Below are 20,729 nucleotides of genomic sequence, written 5' to 3' on the forward strand. Positions count from 1 at the left end.
AGTTGATTTTTCTATTTGTTGTCAAAAGGGGAAAGTAAAACTCCCTTTCCTACAAGAACCTCCTAAATTGTTGTTAGAGTTATTAAATGGGCAAGATAGTCGAAGTGAACACTATCTAGAAAATATTAGAAGTTACAATAGTATGTTTTCATTTACTTCAATTGGAGGGAATGTTCAGTCTTCGATAAATGATGGATATGTACCTCCTCAATTTATTCTGCATGGACAAAACTACCACAGGATTGGAAGCTTGCTCCCTGATAGTGGATCATCTCCTAAGTTTGCACAACTTTACATATATGACACTCAAAATGAAGTGTCAAATAGATTATCTCACTTTGGGTATGTGTTATATTCAGTTACTTTATTTAGTTACTTTATATTAACTCAATTAATTCAAAGATAATTTTTAATGATATATTTTTAAAAATTGCATATTGGTCGAAATTGAAACCGTTGAAGTTTGACAAATCCTTGATTGAAGATCTTACCAAGATGATTGATGACAACAATGTTTTGGCAAAAAGTTTTAGAAGGGTAAGAGATTTTGTACATAACGATGTAAATTCAGATTTTGCATTGAGGTTATTTAGACATTGATGCAAAGATCCAAGAGTGTACAATACCCCTACAACAGATGAGATAGCAGCATTAATTGTGGGTGATATGAGCAACATGGATGTAGGACGAGATATCATAGTGAAAAAAAGTTCAGGACAACTGTTTAAACTCCATGAAACACATACAACATTTATTCCATTACAATATCCATTAATATTCCCCTTTGGAGAGGATGGCTATCAAGAACAGATTCCGATAGGAAATTTTGGAAGTAACAGTTGAGAATGTAAAAGAAGTCGTATTTCATTAAGAGAATTTATTGCATTTAGAATTCAAGAAAGAAATGTAGAGTTTGGGAATATAGTCCATTCACGTTGATTGTTTCAACAGTTTTTGGTTGATGCATATACAATGGTTGAAGCTCAAAGATTGTTGTTCATAAGGCTAAATCAAAAAACAATACGTTATGATATTTTGCAAGGTGTACAAGAAGCAATGAATCGAGGAGAAACAAATTCTTTTGCAGTTGGAAAGCGTATAGTTTTACCTGCAACTTTTACAAGAGGAATGAGGTACATGTTCAACAATTTCCAAGATGCTTTGGCCATTTGCAAAACATTTGGATATCTTGATTTATTTATCACTATTACCTACAATGTAAACTGGTATGAAATGTGTGACTTTGTTACTTCAAAAGGATTAACTGTTGCTGATAGACCAAAAATTGTTTGTAGAGTATTCAACATGAAATTAGATCAAATGATGATTGACTTCAAAAAAGATGATTATTTTGACAAATTTAATGCAGGTAATCCACATTAACCAATATTTAACACTTTCCTTGCTATATTATTATGTATTACATTTGAAGAATTTTTCATATTGTTATAGGTATGTACACTGTGGAATTTCAAAAAAAGGGTTTACCTCATGCCCACATATTATTGTGGTTGGATGGAGAGAAATAGTTAAGAACTCCAACCGATATTGATGGAGTCAATTTATATCCTAAATTGTCAAAGGCAGTTGCAACCTACATGATACATGGCCCATGTGGGGTAACTCGAATAAGCTCACCTTGCATGATTAACGATAGATGTTCGAAATTTTACCCCAAGAAATTTAAACTGTTGACTACGATTGATGAGGATGGATATTCGTGTTACAAGCGTCAAGATAATGGAACATTCATTCTTAAAAATGGAATTAAGTTGGACAATAGAAATTTTGTGCCATATAGCCAATTACTAATACTGAGGTACTGATGAGTGTCGTAATATTTCATATTAAAATATAGGCACTTATGAGGATTTATTGCTAATTTACATATAAAATAATCCCTAATTTATGAATTTATACCTTTTTACATTTTTTATGATCTTTATTTGAATAAGAGTATTTTATTCCCAAATTTGGTGTTAATTGCAGATTTCTAAGGAAGATTGGAGATTTGGATTAAAGATGAATGATTTGAGCTAAAAAGATAAAGATAGAAGGTCCCAGAATGGAAAAAGATGCAAAGAAAGATTGGGCCTTTTTTATGTTTTATCATTTAGCCCATTAGCGCGACACAATAAACAACCTAACCCTAGAAAACTAGGATAAATAGAGGGCTAGAGGCTCAACCTTAGTGTGCCAGATTGAGAGGAAAACACCATAGAGTGAATTGTAACCCAATTAGGAGAATGGAAGGTGATAGAAGTATGCGTGGCTAATTCTACCCTTTGGGATTGGGAGTAATCTGCTCAAACTCTTATGTATTGAGGTGATATTTTATATATTAATATTCAGTTCTTGATTGACTATTGGTATTGTTGTTTTACTTTTAATTTTCCGTGACAAATTGAGAATCTTAAATCTGACCGGGAGGTATTTTTAGGGTTCGGACCTAAACAACAATACTTAACATATTTAAGTGCTAGGAATAGACTTGAAATATTAATTGCTATTAACGTTTGAGCTTTGTTTTAAGTTGTTCTTATAATTATGCGAGGGATCGATAGTTAGGGAACATTCTTAAGGATTTTATATGCGAGGAATCGATATAAATGATTTTTATACGGGCATCAATTTCAATTAAAGAACTTAATATTGACATGCTAATCAAAATACATGAGAGTGAGAGAGATGAAACCTAATCCCTATTTTTCCAATTGAAACAATTAATTCTTTGTCTGTTTTCTTATTGATCATCGCCAACACAACTACTTTCAATACACTTTTAATTGTTTTGTTCTATATTTAGCGATTATTGTACTTGATAATTCACTGTTCCTTGTGGGATCGATATCTGTCCTTAGGGACAATTATTACTTCTGACAAAGCAGTGCACTTGCCGTAAAAAGTCATCAGGTACCAAACCCATGTTAACACAGAATATTGCAACAAATCCAATTCAATCAAGAATTTGTTTAAATATGTGAACAAAGGTCCAGATAGAGCCAATTTGAAAATTACTACTACACATAAAGACTCTACAGAGACACCGGTTATTGATGAAATTAAACAGTATTATGATTGTAGATATATATCCCCATGTGAAGTTGTGTGGAGAATAGTTTCCTTTGATATTCATCATAGATGGCCTCCAGTTCAACGATTGACTTTTCATCTATTGTACGAGCAACCGATTCTCTTTAAAGACAATGAAGACATTGATGAAATATTGAACTTCAATGAACATAAAAGAACAATTATTTTTAGCTTGGTTTAAAGTTAACAAAATTTATCCACTAGGAAAAAAATTGACTTATTGTGAATCCCTAGACATGTTGTTTGGATGGCAGACATAAGAGAGTGGAAGTCAAGGAAAATTGGTATTACTATTGCAAGGTTAACATAAATTCCTCTAGGATCAGGGGAATTATATTATCTGAGGGTGTTGTTGAATTATCAAAAGGGTTGTTGTAACTATGATAGCATCGAGACTGTTAATGGTTTCACTCACCAAACATATAAAGAGGCATGTTGAGCAATGGGGCTATTGGTAGATGATAAAGAGTTTATTGATGCCATTATAGAGTCCAGTGACCTTGCTTCAGGAATTCAGTTGATAAGACTGTTTGTTACTCTTTTACTGATGAATACTATGTCTAGACCAGATGAAGTGTGGAACAAAACATGGAAGTTGTTATCAGATGACATTTTATACCAAAAAAAAAGGAGTTTGCCCTACTAGGTATAAATTTTTTATTTCTTGAAAATTTATAATTTATAATTTATATAATTATAATTATAATTTATATAATTTATAATTACTGTATGACGTATAATTTCTTTCTAGGTCTTAAAATTGAAGATGCCCATATACAAAACCTTTGTCTTCTACAAGTAGAAGACTTATTAATTTCAAATGGTAAGTCTTTGAAAGACTTTCCAAGTCTGCCACAACCTATTCATTCAGATGCTTTTATTTATCAAAATAGATTCATTATTGATGAATTGAATTATGACAAAATAGAAATGTCTGGAATGCATTGTTCTCTTTTTCAATCTCTTACTTCGGAGCAAGTGGAAGTTTATGAGAATATACTGACAACAGTACTGTCAGAGGTTGGTGGTTTTTTTTTCTTATATGGTTATGGAGGAACAGGAAAAACTTTCATGTGGAAAACTTTTTCCACTGCGATTAGATCAAAAGGGTTGATTCTGTTGAATGTAGCTTCTAGGGTATAACTTCTTTGTTACTTCCAGGAGGAAAAACAGCTCATTCTACCTTTTGCATTCCTTTGTTAATAAATGAGGAGTCAACCTGCAATATACCTCAAGGAAGTCTTAAGGCCAAATTGTTGATCGAAACTAAATTAATTATATGGGATGAAGCCCCAATGATTAATACGTTATGTTTTGAAGCCTTGGATAGAACTTTAAGGGATATCATGAGAGCTGAAAGTGAAGAAAATGCTCTTAAACCTTTTTGTGGTAAAGTCATTGTATTGGGAGGAGACTTTCGACAGATATTACCTGTTGTAAAAAATGGATCAAGATATGACATTGTGAAGGCAACAGTAAATTACTCGAATTTATGGAAACATTGCAAAGTCCTAAAACTTATAGAGAATATGAGATTAAAGAGGCATACATCAATACCGAGTCAAACAGAAATAAAAGAGTTTGTTGATTGGATACTTCACATTGAAGATGGAGATATGGAGTTAAATGAGTTGGGACAAGGAAGTATTGAAATACCAAAAGAAATTTTAATTTTAGATGTTGAACAACCTTTACTGCAATTGGTTGACTTTGTTTATCCCTCCTGCATAAACAATGTGACATGTGATGGTTCTTTTGATAATGGTGCAATATTATGTCCTACTACAAAATGTGTGGATCAACTGAATGAGTTCATTTTATCATTAATACCATGATATGAAGTTACATATTTAAGTTCAGAAAATCCTTGCGAATCTGAAGAACAAGAAAATGCTCGAGCTGAGTGGTTTAGAACTAAATTTTTGAATGATATCAAATGCTTTGGAATTCCCAATCACTGTGTTAAATTAAAAGTTGGAGTTCCAATAATGCTTCTAAGAAATATTGATCAAGCCAATGGACTTTGCAATGGAACAAGATTACGTGTAACTCACTTGGGCAAAAATGTTATTGGTGCCAAAGTTATTACAGGAAAAATATTGGTGATCAAATATTGATTCCGATAAAGAACTTGACTCCTTTCAAATCAGGTTTGTCGTTTAAGTTTCAAAGAAGGAAATTTCCAATATCTTTGTGCTTTGCCATGACAATAAATAAAAGTCAAGGTCAAACGCTCAATAAAGTTGGTTTATATCTACCACGTCTAGTGTTTACACACGAATATGTTGCTCCTTCTAGAGTAAAATCTAAGAAAGGGTTGAAGATATTGATTTTGGATGATAATGGTAATACCACTAATTTAACTACTAATGTGGTTTACAGAGAAATATTCGAAAATGTTTGAAGTATATTCTTACAGCCTTACTTATGAGGTATGAAAATTCTTTAATTAATTGAAAAACATTCTTATTTATCATCTCTTTTTTTAATATATGAACACAAATTTAAGAACTAATATACACTGCCCGTAACAGGTTTGACCATTGATTTTGTGTGACACAAAAGTCTATACGAACCTTATTTTATCGGAAAATATTTTGATGGTCATCTTGAAAGTATGGTACATATTCTTTATCAATTGTAGAATGTGGTAGATCCAATTCTGAAATACCTTTGTCATAGTTTTTTAATTTCATTTCATGTTTTAAAGGAATCCTTTATCAGAAGAAACAGTTGTGTACTATTAAAGTTCATACATGATGATTCTCTGAAGCACTTGATGAGGTATTGCTTACTTAAATTATTAATTTACATAATTTATTTTTACTATTACAAATTTCGTGTATCAAATTTTGAACTTAATATCTAGGATTGTTAATAAATTGTCAAATAAGGCTCTTGAAAGGCAATGTGAAACTATTGATTTATGGAGTGAAATTCTATTAAGGGCTACAGACTGGATGCTCATATTTCATTAAAGATATTAAGGACAAATATCAAGATTGAAAAGGAAGTAATTTTAATGATGAATTTTAATGTATTATTAACACTACTTGGACAGTTTTAGAGTTTATTCGTTACTTTGTACATATTATTTAATTTCTATTGAGAACATATTTTGATGTATTAGTAGAATTACTCTTTAAAATTTCTTTGTGTGATGTTTTGGTTTCATCACAGGACACAATGTTTCATGTATGCTTAATATTGGAGTAAAACAATTTCTTAGACTTCAATACATTTATATTATATATATATATTATGTTATTTTAATCAGTATTTTTATTTATAACTGATATAATAATTATTTTCTAAATATTTTAGGTAAGTTGTTTGTTTCAAGAAATTTTACAGGTATGTCAATTACCTTATACTTATTCTTCAAATCACATATACTAATTTGTATAACTATTTGTCAAACAATTGTTACATGAATGTAAAATTATTTTATTTCCTAAAAGTCTATTATTCATCATTTTTTCATCCAACTTTTATAAAATTATTTTCTCTTATTGTTATTATTTTTGTGTACATCTTAACAGTTTGTGTTATTAGTAATAGCAATATGTTTTCTAAATATTTAGCGGTTTTACTTTTTAAGCTAATTAAAGTTGGCTTATTTTAATGTCTTATTACCACTATTTTGACAGTTTTAGTTTCTATTCATTACTCTGTATATATTATTTAATTTGTATTGAGAACATATTTTGATTTATTAGTAGAATTATTCTTTAAAATTTCTTTTTGTGATGTGTTGGTTTCATGCTAGACACAATGTTTAAGGTATGTTTCATATTGGAGTTAAAATAATTTGTTGCACTTCAACATATATATTATGTTACTTTAATCAGTTTTTTTATTTATAATTGATATAATATTATAATTAATTATTTTTCTGAATTTTTAGGTAAGATTGTTTGTCTCAAGGAACTTTACAGGTATGTTAATTACCTTATACTTATTCTTCAAATCACATGTACTAAATTGTATAACGAATTGTTATTTAAATTGTTGACAATTGAATATAATATTGTTACGATAAAAATATGTCAACTAGAACATCAATTGCTCACATCTCATCTTTAATTATTATTTTTGTATAACGAATTGTTATTTAAATTGTTGACAATTGAATATAATATTGTTACGATAAAAATATGCCAACTAGAACATCAGTTGCTCACATCTCATCTTTAATTATTGTTTTGTCATGATCATATTTTTATCTACATATTAAGTATTCTTCTGTAGTACTTCTATTTTTTTTTCTTATTTAAATGGTTAGAATTTTAATTTAATATAAAATATGATATTCTTAGGCCCAAAATAAGCCATTAGAACATCATCTGTTTTGTTTAATTATTATTATTGTTTCTTATATGCTATCTCTTACAATCTATTTTTATACCTTATAACTCATACCTTAAATGCATTATATACGTTACTCTGTTGAGTATATATCAACATTATGCTCAACAAAACAAGATAGAAGTTAGATCATTTAATATTTTTAAAACTTTTGTTTATTAATACATGGGTGCATTAAATAGACGTCAGAATAATTAACTCAATAATTTATTTTATTCTTTTTGAGATAGAGTGTGCCCTTTCTAATTTCCTTATACAATTTTTTTCGAAATTTACTTTACTCTTCCTATGCAGAGTCAGTGCAGCAGGTAATCATTTCATCCCAATATTAACTGTGTCAATCATTTTTAGGTTTCCCAAAATATTTTTTTTTTTACAGAATACAAATTTATTTATTTTTTAACATTATTTAAATTTTAACCTTTGGATTTAAATCCTTATTATTATTATTATTATTATTATTATTATTATTATTTATGTAAAATAATTATATGTTGTCTATAATGTTTTTTTTTCTGGGACGAGGTCTTTATCATTTTATTTGATTTGATTTTTCTTATGTTATATTTCTCATTATCAAACTTCTTAAAAATTGACAAATTCATTATTCTAAAACATTTATTAAATAAAACAAATTTATTAAATAAAATAAATAAATAAATATTTAAAGGCTTTATTTATTGATACATGCGTGTTTTCCATATATCTCATAGCAATCAACTCAAAAATTTACAGATATTGTGACCTACTTGATTTGTACTTTTTTAGACTCACTCTGACATACTTGATTTTGTATTTTTTTCAGATACACTGGCTAATGTAGTTTCTCTCACAGTTTTCAAAATATTCATTCATCTTCCCTATCAGATTTGGTAGATTTAGATAATCATTTCATTTCAACATTAAACATTAATAATTTAAATTTAAATTTCGGATTCCTAAAATCATTTTTTTATACAATTGAAATTTAATTTAATTTCAATATTATTTAAATTTAATATTTTTATTAAAATTAAATATTATAAATATTATATATAATATAATAAATATTATATATAATATAATAAATATTATATATATATATATATGTACCGCCCTGGTAGTCGGAAGTGATGACGTGGCATCAAGCTACAGTATAGGCGTGTTGACAAGGCGCCAGGTTGGCAGAAGGGAAGGAAGTCGGGGGGCTCGTGAAGTCGCCAATTATTAAGTTGGCGTGTTCCGATCTCCAGCATACCAGAATCGGCGATCACCGGGTTAAAGATGAAGTCGCCAGATGTAGACTCAGGCGACATAGTAATTGGAGATCGCCAGAACAAGCACATCGCCAGAGGTGAAGGTGGTGCAGATTATGAAGGCGGCCGGCGAGACCACAGGGAAGGTGTATGAAGGCACCCTAACTCGCCAGTTCCAATAGAGATCGCACTCCCAAGTTAGCTATGTACTGGGCAACACCATGCATAAATAACTTAGCCAAAAGGAGAGTCAGAAGCAGCGCCCAAGTCAAGGAGGCTCCAGATGATGGCACGTGTACAGTTGGATGCGAGCCACGTGTCCAAGTCTGTAACTGCCAGGAGAGAGAAAGTAACCAGGTATATAAGAGTTCTCAACGAACTTTCTGAGGTACGCACGTTCAGAATACATTTTTTACGCTTGCGAGTTATAGAGCTTACTATGAGAGAGGATTTGCACGGTTCTTGTTCTCTTAGTATTTGGTGATTCGGTCACTGACTTGGGCGTTGGAGTGCGATCGGCCGCAGCGGCGCCGCTCTGTTTCTTTGCAGGTTCTTGAGGAGGATCTCGAAGAGGAACGGAGGTTCGAAGCGGTGCGCACGTCGATCCTTTGACGAGGCAGTTTCCAGCGTTCCGGTCAACAGGCAGGATCATCAGGCGCCCACCGTGGGGCCGTGTAAAACTTGCTCCCATCCACAGCGTGAGTTCTTGGCGGTTTTCGAAGTGTTCTGCGTGGTTGTGTGCTGGTGCAACCATCGTTCGCTGTTTGCTTGAGATTCGTTCCGTGAATTCGCGTTTTACACCGTTCGTCTGGGTTTTCGATCGGTGAAGTGAGGTTTTCCTGCTGTTTACGCGTAATTTGTTCGGTGGAGTTTGAGTCCTTTCGCTCGTTTGGTTGTCCGTGGGGAAGCGGTGGTTTCTGGTGAAGTTGTGGTTTTCTTTGAAGGTTTACGGTGTTCTTGAGTTTTCTTGCGCAGTTTCGCACAGTTTTCTCCGATTGATCGCTGAATCGATCGTGGTTGAAGTGTCGTTCACTGCATTCTGTGAATCGCTGGGTTTCATGAGAAAAATGAGAAGCAATCGCTCAAGTCCAGTTGCGCCCGTCGCTGCCGAAGGCGCCGCTGCCATGACCATGGCGCAGATGGCAGAGATGATGCGTTCGTTGCAGGCAACTGTGGAAGCCTCACGCATAGAGCAGGCGAGAATGCATGAGGACCTGGTCGCCTCTCGCGCCAGGAATGAGGAGCTCAACAAGGTGACTGAGGAGTTGCGTCAAGCTCTTCAGGAGCAGCAAGGGCGTTCTTCCGCTGAAGAGGTGGCACCGTCATCGCCACCTCGTGTTTTCCCTATGCCTTTTGTTCAGGCGATTACTGACACGCCTATTCCTACGAGCGTGGTTCCGGTTAAGGCTGTCTTTACCGGCGTGGAGGATCCGGAGGCACATCTAACCACGTTCCATACGCAGATGATGCTGTCGGGAGGGTCAGACGCCGTGTATTGCAAGATGTTTGTGAGCACGCTCCAGGGAACGGCGTTGGAATGGTTTGTGAGCCTACCTAACGGTCACATAACCAATTTTCAGCAGTTCTCGAAGGTTTTCGTCGAGCAATACATCGTGAACAAGGCACCGCGCAGGGTGTCTTATGATCTGTTTGATATAAGGCAGTACCAGGGAGAGTCCCTCAGAGATTACCTGAATCGCTTTGGAGCGCAGATGGTCAGATCGCCGGCCAAGGATGAAGAAATGCTGGTCTATGCATTCAAGAAGGGCGTGCTGCCAGGACCATTCTGCGAGGCCTTGATCAGGGCTCACCCTGCAACGTTTGCTGAGGTCAGGCGACTTGCGGTGGCTCACATCGCCGACGAGAGTGAGGTCGCCGAGAAGAGAGGGAGCGTGGCTCCCGCTAGGCCACGCGCCCAGACCAGGATCCAGCCGCAAAGGGTGCTAGAGACAGCGGCGGCGGCCAGGAAGGACCAGAGGGCTCGCCATCCTTATGGTAGGAGGAACCAGGGGAGGGGCCAGGGACGCCAGCAGCCGACACGCCGGGAATACAATCGCCCGCCTAAGCACAAGTTTGTTATGGGATTGGCGGACCTGGTCGCCATTCCCAATATATCTGCTAGGTTGAAAGCGCCTGAGAAGGTGGGCGACAAGGTGCTGGGACCAAAGCCAGACGCCTGGTACGAGTTTCACCAGGGCTTTGGCCACACTTTGGACTCGTGTTTGTCTTTGGGGTATCAGCTCGATGATCTGGTTAAGAGCGGGTTCCTAAATGACTATCTGCTGGATAGGAGGACGGGGGGAGCGTCGAGTTCCCAGCCAGCAGGTGGAGAAGCCCAGCAACACGAGATGCCTATCCACGGGGAAATCCACACCATTGCAGGAGGCTTCTCAGGTGGTGGATGCACCGCATCGCAGAGGAAGAAGTATGCGCGGTCGGTGATGACAGTGGATATGTTTGAAGATTACTCGCCGGAGGTAGACATTACGTTCACCAAGCAGGATCTTCGGGACGTTGTGCCCCATGACAACGATCCCATTGTCATTTCGTTGGTTACGGCGGGAAGGAAGGTCCACAGAGTTCTGGTGGACCAGCGAAGTTCGGCAGACGTGATGTTCTGGCCGACTTTCACGCAGCTGGAGTTGCCCCTTGACCAGCTAAGGCCCTATGGAGGGTGCCTGTATGGGTTCGCTGGTGACCAGGTGGAGGTCAGGGGGTATATTGAGTTGAGAACCACGTTTACAGATGAGGCTGGTTCGAGGACGGAGAAAATCAAGTACCTCATCCTGTTGGGAAGGCCCACGCTTAACAGGATAGGCGCCATTCCGTCGACCCGGCACATGAAGGTAAAGTTGCCGTCTATGAAAGGGGTGGTGATCACGATCAAGTCTGATCAGAAAGAAGCGAAAAAGTGCTATGAGAATAGCCTGAAAAACAAGAGATCAGTGAGTTATGTAACAACCACCCCACCTCCCGGTGTGAAGCCCAGATCGACGGTAGCGGAAGAGACCGTCGGAAGGGACGTGGAGATGGTGGACGCTGAGCTGGGGGAGGGGAACGTTGGCCTGGAGGAGGAAGAGGCACGGAATCGCCCTGAGGAAGCGAGAGAGCAGGGAATCGCCAGGGCGGTGATCGCCCGAGAATCCAGGCCAAAACCTGTCGAGCAGTGGCTCGAGAAAGAGATTGGGGGAAAGATCTTCAAGTTGGGAAGATCTCTGGAGGTCGAGCTCCAGGACCAGATCGCCAAGGTGATTGAGCGGCATCTGGACGCGTTTGCATGGTCCGCTTCGAACATGCCCGGGATTGATCCCGACTTCTTGTGCCATCATCTGGCGATGGACAACTTGGTGAGACCGGTGCGACAAAGAAGAAGAAAGTTCAACGAGGAGAGGAGGCAGGCGATCAGGGACGAAACACAGAAACTCCTCGCTGCAGGCCACATCAGGGAAGTCCAGTACCCTGAATGGTTGACAAACGTCATGCTGGTGAGGAAGAGCAATGGGAAATGGCGCATGTGCGTCGATTTCACTGACTTGAACAAAGCTTGCCCGAAGGATTCATATCCTTTACCAAGCATAGACGCCCTGGTGGACAGTGCTGCAGGGTGTAAGTTGCTGAGTTTCCTGGATGCTTTCTCGGGGTATAATCAGATCAAGATACATCCCATGGATGAAGAGAAGACAGCCTTCATGACAGAGAGATCATGCTATTGCTATAAGGTGATGCCGTTTGGGCTGAAGAACGCGGGGGCCACGTACCAGAGGCTGATGGATCGAGTACTTGCACCGATGCTGGGAAGGAACGTGCAAGCGTACATCGATGACATGGTCGTGACCTCGCCAGAAAAGAGCGAGCACGTTGCCGACTTGGAGGAATTGTTCACGACGATCGCCAAGTTCAGATTGAAGCTGAATCCAGAGAAATGCATTTTCGGCGTGGAAGCGGGGAAGTTTTTGGGTTTCCTCTTGACTGAAAGAGGCATAGAGGCCAACCCCGACAAGTGTGCCGCCATCTTGGCGATGAGGAGCCCAGCTACGGTGAAAGAAGTCCAGCAGCTAACAGGACGGATGGCAACCCTGTCTCGCTTCGTGTCAGCTAGCGGAGAGAAGGGACATCCCTATTTTCAGTGCCTGAGGGGCAACAATAAGTTTGTTTGGACGAAAGAGTGCGAGGAAGCTTTCGTCAAGTTGAAGGAGTATCTGGCGAGCCCGCCAGTTCTGTGCAAACCGCTGGTGGGAGCCCCTCTCAGGTTGTATTTTGCTGTAACTGAGAGGGCGGTGAGTGCGGTGCTCGCCCAAGACCAAGATCAGGCATAGAAGCCTATTTATTTTGTGAGCAAGGTGTTGCAGGGCCCAGAAACGAGATATCAGGCCCTGGAGAAGGCTGCGCTGGCTGTGGTGTTTTCGGCGAGGAGGTTGCGCCACTACTTCCATAGCTTCACAATACTGGTGATGACTGACCTGCCCATCCAGAAAGTTTTGAAGAAGCCCGACGTTGTGGGAAGGATGGTGAAGTGGGCAGTAGAGTTGTCGGAGTTTGATATCAAGTATGAGCCCCGAGGCCCGATCAAGGGGCAAATCTTCGCAGATTTCGTGGTTGAGCTTTCATCAGAGGCGACGCGAGTTGAAGAGGACGATTTCCGTTGGGTACTTTCGGTGGATGAATCGTCGAACCAGCAGGGCAGCGGTGCTGGAGTCATATTGGAAGGACCCAACGGCGTGCTGATCGAACAATCTCTGAGGTTTGCCTTCAAAGCCAGTAACAATCAAGCAGAGTATGAGGCGCTGATCGCCGGAATTTTGCTGGCCAAGGAGATGGGAGCTAGGGTGCTGATGGCTAAGAGTGACTCGCTGCTAGTCACAGGGCAAGTAACAGGCGAGTTCCAGGCCAAAGATCCACAAATGGCGGCCTATCTGGAATATGTGCAGGAGTTGAAGAGTTATTTTGCCTCCTTTGAAGTAGTGCATGTGCCTAGAGAGCAGAATGCCCGAGCTAACTTGCTAGCTAAGCTCGCCAGTTCAGGCAAGGGGGGTAGGCAGAGGACGGTGATTCAAGAAACTCTGAAGACGCCGAGAGCATTTGTGGCAGATCACCTGGTCCTTCAGATAAGCAAGTCGACGGAGAAAGCAGCGAGAAGCCATAAGTCCCTGACGCAAGAAACTCTGAGATCGCCGAGAATTAGAGCATGTCGGGGAGAGAAGGTGAACGTGATGCAGGTCTGCGCTACCCATGAGCCAGACACTTGGATAACACAGTACAAGCGGTGCCTGGCGGATGGCCTTCTCCCGCTGGATCCGACTGAGGCTAGGAAGGTAAAGAAGAATTCTAGCAAGTACACCCTGATTGATGGCGATCTGTACAAGTTTGGGTTCACTCACCCGCTCCTGGAATGTATACACGGCGAGAAGTGCACGAGAATCATGGCGGAGCTCCACGAAGGTATATGCGGAAGCCACGTCGGGGGTCGAGCTCTGGCCGCGAGGACTCTCCGTGCGGGATACTACTGGCCATCGATGAGAGAAGATTGCAAGAAGTATGCCCAATGTTGCAAACAATGCCAACAGCACGCCGATTGGCACAAGGCACCTCCCGAGGAGTTGAAGTCGATCTATAGCCCTTGGCCGTTTCATACCTGGGGAATCGACATCCTGGGACCTTTCCCGCTGGCGATCAGGCAGATGAAGTACTTGGTGGTGGCGATTGAGTATTTCACCAAGTGGATTGAAGCAGAACCAGTGGCCCAGATCACCGCACACAAGATCGAAGGTTTCGTGTGGAAGAATATTGTGTGCCGATTTGGTGTGCCCAAGCGCCTGGTGTCGGACAACGGGACTCAGTTTGCAAGTCACCTGTTGAAGAAGCTTTGCGAAGGGGTGGGAATTCAACAAGTGTTCGCATCCGTCGAGCACCCTCAGACGAATGGCCAGGTGGAGTTAGCCAATCGGGTGTTGCTGAGAGGATTGAAGAGAAGGCTTGAGAAAGCCAAGGGAAGTTGGGCTGAGGAGGTACCCCGTATAGTCTGGGCGTACCACACCACCGAGTAGTCAGGAACCCATGAGACCCCGTTCAGCTTGGTCTATGGGTGTGATGCCATGATTCCAGTGGAGATCCAGGAGAGCTCGCCGAGATTCCAGAACTTCGTAGAGGAAGACTCGAATGAAGAGAGAAGGCTGAACCTGGATCTACTGGATGAGGTCAGGGAAGAGGCGAGGTTGAAGGCTGAAGCTGTGAAGAGAAGGATTGAACGAAGATATAACTCGAAGGTGATGCCAAGGCAGTTTAGAGAAGACGACCTGGTGATGAGGAAGGCCCACCAGTACGAGATGGAGGATAAACTGTCGCCCAAGTGGACTGGACCGTTCAGAATAACCGAGGCGCTCAGGAACGGCGCGTACCGCTTAGAGACGCTGGAAGGAGGGGCGATTCCTCGCACCTGGAACGCCACGCACCTGAAGTTATACTATAGTTAAGAGCTTTGTAAGTAAAGACAAACACAAAAGTCATATTACAATGTCTCTGATGAAACAGTTTGAAGGGGGCACTCTTTTTTCCCTAAGGAGGGTTTTTAATGAGGCCACCCAATAAAAGAAGAGTTTTCGAAGTATAAGGCGTTTTCAGATCGCATGCTTGCTATTTTCCAAAAAGTTTTGAAGAAAGACCTTGTCACTTGTACGTGATTTAAGGCAAGTAAAGATATATCGCATGCTTTCTAAAAAGTTTTAAGTCCTCATCGTTTTTCGGCGATTGGAGGCATCAGTTAAAGTTTTTAAGTCCTCATCGTCTTTCGGCGATCGGAGGCACCAGTTAAAAGACCTCAACGCCCTCGCGCGTCCTGAGGCAGGTTAAAAACCTCCTCGCCGTCGAGCGAGTGCAGGCGAGAAAGAGTGAAAGTCCTCAGTGTTTCTGGGGGCGAGAAGATGTAACCCCTGGGGCAATGTAGAGGCAAGTGAAAGTCCTCAGTGTTTCTGGGGGCGAGAAGATGTAACCCCTGGGGCAATGTAGAGGCAAGTGAAAGTCCTCCGTGCTTCTGGGGGCGAGGAGATGTAACCCCTGGGGCAATGTAGAGGCATGATTCAAAGACCTCCTCGCCTATGAGCGGGTTCAGGCGAGTTAAAGACCTTCTCGCCTATGCACGAGTTCAGGCAAGATAAAATCCTTCTCGTCTCGAACGAGTTCAGGTATGGTGTTAAGGGTGGACGAAGTTTGGAAGGTGGCTAAGGCAGGCTCGAAGAGAGCGCCTAGCCACCCGGCCTGTGGTCCTGAAGTTCAGAAAGGTAGAGGAGGATCCGAAAGGCGCCTCTACCCCCAGATCAAAGAACGATGGCCAAGGCGTGAAGCCAGAAAGAAGCTGATCGCCAAGAGTCTCTGGCGACCAGGAAAGGTTCAAACAGTGGCGAGAAAGTTAAAGGACCCGTTTTGATGGAGCAGATCGGGTGAAGCAGTGTTTAAACCAGTAGCTGAGTCAAAGATTGTTGCTTAAGGAATGCTTTTACGATAAGGTTAATTGCCTTAAGTTCACGAATTGATAAAGTGATTGTTGCTTAAGGTTGAAGTCGTTCGAAGCAGTTAAGTCAAAAGTCGTGTTTACAAAGCGTTAAGTTAAATCTGTTGAAGTTAAACACGCAAAGAAGGTTAAAGCGGTGAAAGAAGCCATGAGAGGGAATACCCAGACTTTGTCATTAAGATAAGTATCAGTCAAAGGTACATATACATGAGTTTATTACAAAATGGTATACAAGGGAAAGCACGAAGGTAGCAGATGAAGAAGAGTTGATTAGTCTTCAGCAGGAACGACTTTTCCATCCACTACCTCATTATCCAGAGACACCATGCTGAGATCCAAATCAGGGAACAAGCAGGCGAACTGTTCCCGCGCAGCTTCGAATCCAGCAGCCAGAATTTGAGCAGAGTTCAGCTTGAGTTCTTCAATCTGTTTCTGAAGTTCTTCAATCCGCTTCTTGAGATCTTCAGTTTGCTCTTTCAGCTCCTTATTCTGTTGCTCCAGCTCTTCAACCTACTTCTTGAGTTGTTCATTGGTCTCTTGAGCCTGGAGAAGGTCTTCAGCAACCTTCTTGGATTCCGCTTGTGCTTGGGCCAATTCAGCAGCTACCTTTCCTTTCTCTTTGTTGGCCTCGGCAAGATCAGCTATGGCGTCGTCCCTCGCCTTTTCCACCTGCCCAAGGAGTTTCTCCCGGTCGGCTGACCTTTGCTCTAGTTTCTTCACCTTGACGACGTCAGTTTTTATAAGAGCCTCCAGGTCAGCCACCTTGACGCGATAGGGCACAATCTTGCTCTCCAGTTCAATCTTTTCTTGAGCAAGTAGTTGCACCTTGTGGCGAAGGTCAGTGGCCTCCTTGCGCGCCAGCCTGAGCTCGGTGCTCATTGCATCCTCCACTCGGGAGTGTTCAATTTCCGCGAGCGTCAGGTTGAAGGACAACTTCTCCACCTCGACCCTCATGGTGCTGTTTTCAGTTTTGAGGTTGAAGAGGTCGTCTTGGAGCCTCCTGGTGGAGCTCTCCATAGCTCTGGTGATGATGGCAGGGATGTCTTCTGCTATCGTCTTTAGCTTAGCAGATAGAGGCTCCCACATCCTCGTGACCTCAAGGGGGAGGTTTGCTGCTTGTAGAGGCACTAGAGGCGCTGTGGGGGCCTGTTGTGGGTTTTCGTCGCCACCTTCCTTAGCTGGTTCTTCAGTGGGCACTTCTCGGCGTGGTGACGACATCGGGGATTCAGTGATTAGAATCGGAGAGGTGTGGGCAACCTCATTCCCGATTGGAGTAACCTCTGCAGCTGAGGCATTTGAAGGAGGACCCCCTCCAGCTGATACGTATGGCGTGGAGGCGCTCGGGGGGTCCTCCATGAAGTTTGGCTCTTGGGCCTCCACTGCAGGTGGCGCAGTGGCCAGTGGGATCGCTTGGACTGGTGAAACAGGAGCTTGTGGGGGTGGCGATGATGGAGGAGGAGCAGGTGTGGATGGTGGCGTCGACGTGGGAAGAGGGGGTGGTGCAGGTGGAGAAGAAGGTGCCACCCTCTTCCTCTTTGCAACGAGGCCATCCTCGGTGACCTCGTCATCTTCTTCTTCCTCCTCGTGGATGACTTGAGGAGCTTTCCTCTTAGGCCTTTTGAGAACCAGTTTCTTACGTTGGGCGGCGGGCTGGATGTTGGAGGGAGCTGGGCCCTTAGGCGGCGATCGACCCTGGGCTACGGCGACTTCCACCACCGAATTTGGCACTGTTTGAGAGCCCGTCGCCAGCCCGTGGTTTCGGGCGAGCGCCCTCAGTTCAGCGAGCATGCCTTTGCCCAACATGTTATCTGCATGGAATGAAAATGCATGGGTTAACTCAGAGAGGAAAAAAGTGCATAAAGCAGTATGCAGCAAAGCAGATGAGTGATGCAGAAAAATAAAACCAAAGTCTTGCGCATAACGCACAAGACGCCCAGGAACAGCTAAACAGAAGCAGTATTAAAACAACAGTTTGAATGTTCTAACCTATTCGAATTTCGAGTTGGTCCTCGTAGAATTCGAAGCAGATCAGGGTGGTGGTAAGGAAAGTAATGTTGGCATCCGCGACCCTTTTCCAGAAAAGGCAGAGATCTCGGTCCAACGCTCCCATGCTGTCAGGACTTCTAGGTCTCCTGAAGCAGCTCTTGGACTCTTTCTTCCCCTTGTCCACCCAGTACAAGGGGAAGCCGTCGAGTAGGGAGGCGTCCTTGTCGTTAGGGCGCACTTGGACGAATTTCCCTTTCCAATCTTTATAGGATTGCTGGAATATAGCAAAGATGGACCTCCCAGCAATCGCGTTTAAGCTAACCCATAGGCGGTCTCCCGGGTGCTTGGCTTCGAAGAGGAATAAAAACACGTCTACGGATGCGGGCAACCCCAGGTGGTCGCACATCACTTGGAATGCTCGAACAAACGCCCAGCTGTTGGGGTGAAGCTGGGCGGCGGCAATGTTGAGCTCGGTAAGGAGTTCCCTCTCGAATCGGGTGAAGGGAAACTTCAGTTTCACCTTCTTGAATAGCGTTGTGTAGACGAAGCAGAAGGGCCCGTCAGCACTCACCTTGTCATCAGCACAAACGGGCAGATCGGGGGAGCAAGGCAGCACTGTCATTTTCTCATCGTGCTCCTTATGAAACGTTTGGTTGGGCTCATCCCCCTTTGTCAGCCGCAAAACTGCTCTAGCAGTGTTCACAGACGATGTCTCCCTCAGAAGGGTCGAGTTGGCCCAGGGATACAGGGTTTTGAAGTCTGGCAAGGGAACGGGGGCTCCGCCGGCGATAGGAGGAGTCGCCTGGGCCAGGTTAGGGCGGGAAGACGCAGGCCTCTCAGCCTGGGAGGATGAAGCGCCACGAACTCGTGGTGGGTCGTGTGCTTATGAAGGGGGGTTTCGTGATGAAGGAGGAGGATTCGGGGTGATCTTTGTGCGAGTCATTGTTGCAGCTGCAAAGGAAGAAGAAAAGGAAAAATGATCAGGGTTACAGAGGCTGACTCGATCATGGAAGGAAGGTGAAAAACGAACGAACGTAGGTTCGTTGCGATGATTGACGAAGCCCTAAGTTACGTAGAAGGAGAAATGGAAAAAGCAACCCACAGCGTATGCACCAGGCAGTTACAGGATGATGCGAATCGGTTAAAATGCAAGAAAAACCAGCAGAAGAAGGAAAGTAGGTACCTTTTGATGATCAGGAAGACGATGAAGGTTGATGATGATTTGGAATGTTGAAGAGCGCTGAGAGAGTTTTTGCAGGAGAAGGTGAGAGCGTTTGAAGATACGAAGGAAAGTGATGGAACAGTGTGGAGTGAAAATGGGTTTAAGGGTTTTTTCGAAATGGGTTTAGGAAGCGCAAACGGCAACTGAAGAGAGCCGTTGATGAAGCCACGTGTCGAGCGATGGGAGAGGGGTTTGGTGGAGCGTCAGAAAAGCAGAAGGTACAACCGCTTGGAATTCTGCGTCAGTGCCACGTAGATCGGTGTTGACGTGACTCTTTCAGTCTTTTCGCTGGACAAGTCTTCGCTTAAGACTGGGGGGCTTGTGTACCGCCCTGGTAGTCGGAAGTGATGACGTGGCATCAAGCTACAGTATAGGCGTGTTCACAAGGCGCCAGGTTGGCAGAAGGGAAGGAAGTCGGGGGGCTCGTGAAGTCGCCAATTATTAAGTTGGCGTGTTCCGATCTCCAGCATACCAGAATCGGCGATCACCGGGTTAAAGATGAAGTCGCCAGATGTAGACTCAGGCGACCTAGTAATTGGAGATCGCCAGAACAAGCACATCGCCAGAGGTGAAGGTGGTGCAGATTATGAAGGCGGCCGGCGAGACCACAGGGAAGGTGTATGAAGGCACCCTAACTCGCCAGTTCCAGTAGAGATCGCACTCCCAAGTTAGCTATGTACTGGGCAGCACCATGCATAAATAACTTAGCCAAAAGGAGAGTCAGAAGCAGCGCCCAAGTCAATGAGGCTCCAGATGATGGCACGTGTACAGTTGGATGCGAGCCACGTGTCCAAGTCTGTAACTGCCAGGAGAGAGAAAGTAACCAGGTATATAAGAGTTCTCAACGAACTTTCTGAGGTACGCACGTTCAGAATACATTTTTTACGCTTGCGAGTTATAGAGCTTACTGTGAGAGAGGATTTGCACGGTTCTTGTTCTCTTAGTATTTGGTGATTCGGTCACTGACTTGGGCGTTGGAGTGCGATCGGCCGCAGCAGCGCCGCTCTGTTTCTTTGCAGGTTCTTGAGGTGGATCTCGAAGAGGAACGGAGGTTCGAAGCGGTGCGCACGTCAATCCTTTGACGAGGCAGTTTCCAGCGTTCCGGTCAACAGGCAGGATCAATATATTATATAATTATATATTATGTATTATTATATTGAAGTAATTATATGACATAATGTACATTAATAATATTATTCTTTTTTATGTTATTGCAAACATTGAAACTTAAAATATTTCATATATGATTTACAATTATTTACATATTTTACCTACATGTTAATTGTTTGGTGGGTATAATTATTGTTATTTTTTTAAAACA

The 20,729-nt window shown here is 42.2% G+C and overlaps 1 pseudogene; it reads left to right on the forward strand.

Moving 5' to 3' along the window:
* The first annotated feature begins 495 nt into the window (after positions 1 to 495).
* LOC137829185 (uncharacterized) lies at positions 496 to 5,497 on the forward strand (annotated as a pseudogene).
* The last annotated feature ends 15,232 nt before the right edge of the window (positions 5,498 to 20,729 follow it).

Source organism: Phaseolus vulgaris, chromosome 7 (assembly GCF_051622355.1).
Source record: "Phaseolus vulgaris cultivar YP4 chromosome 7, ASM5162235v1, whole genome shotgun sequence".
Taxonomy (NCBI): Eukaryota; Viridiplantae; Streptophyta; class Magnoliopsida; order Fabales; family Fabaceae; genus Phaseolus; species Phaseolus vulgaris.